Raw genomic sequence first — 5,000 nt, 5'->3', positions numbered from 1 at the left:
CTCTACGCTGCCAAGAACACCTAAAACCGGCAACCTCTACTACCAAGGTTGAGGAACATCTCTGGCGATACCAGAACAAGTTAAAAAGGAGTAACTTTCTTCCAGACGGCAAACAACGGCTTCGAAGGCACAAACCCTTCTCTTGGAACACAGCGTGGAGATTAGGAGAAGATGTTGAAACCCAAGGGGATGAGAACGGAAACCCAGAAACAAGGACTGGAGGGAAGAGGACCTCTACAAACGGCAAACCCAGCAGTGGGGCCTACGTCAAAGGTCCTAAAAAACACAGGAAGCAATGACGACTCTGCAATTACAGACCCCACGCAAGGGGCGAAGACAGACAAGATACAGAAGAAGAAGACCAAGAGGGTGGAACAAAAACAAGTGACCAACAAAGAAGAGAAGGCAAAGAAAGAAGAACCACAAGGAGCGATGCCCGCCAAAGCTTCTCTTGAAACAGATTGGTGGAGCCCAACTGAGAATGACCAGGTAGAGGGAGGCAGCCGAGGAACCGAAACCGAAGAAGCTGAAGGAGGAGAGGTCCACCCTCAAACACAAACGGCTGCTAACGAAGGAGCGCTAGACAACTGGGACGAAGACAGAAATTCACAATCGTCACTCCCAACCAGCCGCGGAGAAAAGGGTACAGTTTTGTCTAGACTTTCCAAAGCAGACAAGAACACTATGAGGGCTCTCATTAAAATCTCTACATTGACGGGCGGCGACGAGGCGGTAGCCCAGCAGATTGAAGCGATAATCTCCGAACAAGCTAAATTGAAAAACCTGTTAATGGAACAGGCCCAACAGATTGCGTTCCAAAAAGGCAGGATCGAAGAATTGGAGAAAAGAAGACAAGAAGAACTACTCGAACAAAGGGAAGAGCCAACACAGAGCAACACTCCCGCAACCGAGAGCCGACCAACCTATGCTCTGGTGGTATCTTCCGGAACAATGGAGAAAAAAGAGGTCGCATCGCTTCTGAGGCAGCGGGTGGATCCCCTCGACCTGGGAATCCAAGAAGCAACAATTCGGCCAGGGAGAGAGGGAATTGTCGTGATGACGAAGTCAAAAGAAGACTCAGCTAAGATTCTCCAGTTCATTCAGAAGGACAGAGAACTGAGAAATGTTGAAGCCAAGCTCCCAAAGGAGAACAGGATCCATAAGAAAATAATTGGACTCGAGGATGAAATTGACGAGGTCAATCTCCCAGCCCGAATCATCAGGCAAAACCGTTTGGTGTGCTCGCCAGAAGACATAACAATAAAGAAGACATGGCCGGGCAAGAGAGGCAAGACAGTGATTCTTGCCCTAAATCGAAGTGCAAACAAAGCAATCGGAAGCCGAACTGCACTGAACATCGGCTGGTCACGATGCCCGATCTTTGACGACATCTTTTGGCCCAGATGCACAAGATGCGCCATGCACGGCCACATTGCTCCCGATTGCGATGGCCCCCAGCGCTGCATTAACTGTGGCCAACGAGGTCACTACCAAAGAGAATGTGAAGCAGAATCGCACTGCAACATCTGCGAGACTGAGGGTCGCACGGAGACAGATCATTCTATGATGTCCAGGGAATGCCCGGTATACATAACAAAGGTACAGGCCGAGAAAGGCAAAATTCTAGCTAGACTAAACTAAGAGTACCCAACACACAGGCACAATGGCGAATAGCACTGAAATACAAATAATACAGGTAAATTTAGGCAGGGCATTTAAGGCAAATCAGTCACTAAACAATTTTCAACAAGAAGAAGAATTCGACATATCTGTACTCCAAGAACCATATTCGCTCAACAACAAAATCATAGGGTTTCCGCTAAAGCATAAAGTTATAGCCAACAACAAAGACCCGAAGACAGCCATCATAATACACAAAGAAAATATAACCGCTTTCCCAATTATTATAGAACAAAAACTAATAGCAGTCAAGATAAATAAAGGTGAAAGAGAATTGGTAATTATCAACTGCTACTGTCCTCCGAATGAAAACGTCGAGCTGGCAATGTCAGCAATAGGAAACATTTTACAGAAATTTATAGACATTAACACGATAATAATGGGTGACTTCAACTCAAAACATCAAATTTGGGGAAGCACGGAGACGGATGAGAAAGGTGAAAAAGTATTAGAATTCACAGTATTACACAACCTGACATTATTAAATGCCAAAGAATCACCTCCGACATTTAAAACAAGTAGGGCGAGGGGTTGGATTGACCTCACCATATGTGACGCAAACCTAAACCAGGATATTAAAAGCTGGGAAGTACTTAAAACCTATAATCACAGCGATCACAGATACATTAAAGTTGTTATTAAAAATGAAGAACTTCCAGAGGAATATGGCCTAACGTTAAAAGGGCAAACAAAAGTCATGGAAAAGTTGCGAATTGATCCCTGGTTTGAGGAAGTCCAGGGGAAAATAAACACGAAGGAAAGTATTGAAGAAATAGTGAATACGCTACACGAGAAAATCGAGAAACTTAAGAAGGAATTCAGTAAAAAGAAAAAACCTTCTAAACAAAAACCGAATACTTGGTGGTCAAGAGACCTAGAAATTGAAAGGAAGAGAGTCAGAGCACTACGAAGGAGGTATCAAAAGGCGAAAGGGGATATCAGAGAACAATACAAAAAGGAATACTATAAAGAACATGACACGTATAACAACATGATAGAACAGGCTAAAAACAACAGTTGGAAAACTCTATGTACTAAGGCTACGAAAAATCCATTCATCCTACCGTATAAAATTGCACGAAATAAGATGAAAACCAAGGTTATGTTTAGAAGCATCACAAAAGAAAATGGAGAAGTCACAAAGACTCTTCAGGAAACAATAGAACACATTCTAGGAAATTTATACCCTAACTGCATGGAAAATGACGAGCCAGGACACAGTCAAATACAATCAAGCAACGACACAATAAACAATAACAAACAGGGAGGAAATTGGACATCGGGAGCAGAAATGAGAGAAAGAAATTTACCCAGTGATGACCTCCCATTTACAGAGATTGAAGTAACGCAGATAGTAAAAAATCTGAGGAAAGATGTAACCCCCGGACCAGACAACCTAAAAACTAACCTCATACAAGTGATGTATGAAAGGCATAAGACTTTCTTTGTCAATCTTTTAATGCATGCTTAAAGCACGGACATTTTCCTCAAAGATGGAAAGAATCTAAAATTATATTGATTCCAAAAGGGAACGGAGAGGACAAATCCGAGGAAAACAAATATCGCCCAATAGCTATTAACTCGATTTTGGGAAAAATATTAGAAAAGCTCATAAAAGATAGAATCTATTATTTCTTGTTTAAAAATCACCATTTTAACAAAAAACAATTTGGATTTACCCATGGGACATCAACAACCACGGCATTGGAAGAAATAATCAAACGAATAAACCAAGCGAAAATTGATAAGCTAAACAGCATGCTAATAGCACTAGATATTAAAAACGCATTCAATTCTATAAAACCCGAAGTAGTTATTCAGAAATTAGAAGAATATAAGTGTCCCAACAACCTAATAAAACTAGCGGACAATATTCTACGGAACAGGAAAATAATCTATGAAACAGATGGAGTAAAAATTAAGAAAACACTAACTTCAGGTTCCCCACAGGGGTCACCTTTAAGCCCACTCTGTTGGAATATAACAATAGGCGACCTATTAGAAACTCAGCTTCAAGAAGGAGTACACATCCAAGCCTTTGCGGACGACGTGGTGTTACACATAAAGTTCCGCTCAAGAAAAGAGGTGGAGGAAAAAGCTACGAAGGCACTAACACTAATAAATCAGTGGGCACATCAAAAAGGAATAACCCTGAATAAGGAAAAATCGGAATATATGATAATCGGAAAGCAGTACATTAGCCATCAACCCCAAATAAAAATCGGACAGGATAAAATCAAAATGGTTAACGAAATGAAAATCCTAGGGGTGGTCTTGGACACAAAACTAACATTCCTCCCACATCTAAAATACTTAAAAAGAAAAGTAGACGAAGTCACGTATAATTTAAGTCGTACAATAAAAGACGACAAACATACAAATAGAAACACACTACAGTTAATATATAAAAGGGGTATAGAACGAATGGTTACATACGCCTCCCCAGCATGGTATAGCCGAAAAACCATTTTTATTAAAAAACTGAAATCAATCCAAAGATTACCTTTATTATTAATAACTAAATCATTCAAAACAACATCAAATCTTTCACTCAACATATTAGCAAACATTCCACCTCTCCATTTGACAATCGAAAAAGAAAACGAATTACACTACATACTTAAGAAAGGAAAGAACTTCACATGGCAACAGAAAGTATACACCGAAAACGAAATAATGAAGAAACACGACCAATGGCAAGATCATCCAGCAAATAAAGTTAGCATACCCTTTGGAACAACAGAGGAAGAAGCAGACTTCAAAATATACACAGACGGATCAAAGAAAGAAAAAGAAACAGGAGCGGCATTTATAATACTAAACAAAGATAACCAAATCCAAACAGTGAAAAAATATAAACTTCCAGAACACAGCAGTAATTACGAGGCTGAGATCATTGCAATCCAGAAAGCAATAGAACATATCTGGCCTCTACAAGCTTTCGTTAAATACCAGCTTTTTACAGACAGCCAATCTGCACTTCTGGCAATAAAAAATCCAGATAACCTAAATCCAATTATTTGTAACATCAGGAAAACCTTAAGCCAAACACAAAGTAAAGATATTAAACTGACCTACGTAAAAGCACACAGTGGGAATATAGGGAACACATTAGCTGACGAATGCGCAAAAGAAGCGAGCAAAGACGGAGAGGAAATATTTGTTCCCATAACGAAAACAGTTATAGCAAAAGAATTAAAGAAAAAGTTAAACGACGAGTGGAATGAATTATGGAAGAAAGAAGGCAAGCATAGCTACACATTTACATGGATAAGAAATACAAATTTCATTCCGCCACATTTTCCAACTAATTACTACAC

The sequence above is a fragment of the Rhipicephalus microplus genome, unplaced genomic scaffold (assembly GCF_043290135.1).
Source record: "Rhipicephalus microplus isolate Deutch F79 unplaced genomic scaffold, USDA_Rmic scaffold_208, whole genome shotgun sequence".
NCBI classification, from domain to species: Eukaryota; Metazoa; Arthropoda; class Arachnida; order Ixodida; family Ixodidae; genus Rhipicephalus; species Rhipicephalus microplus.
Note: the sequence above shows the minus strand (reverse complement) of the source record.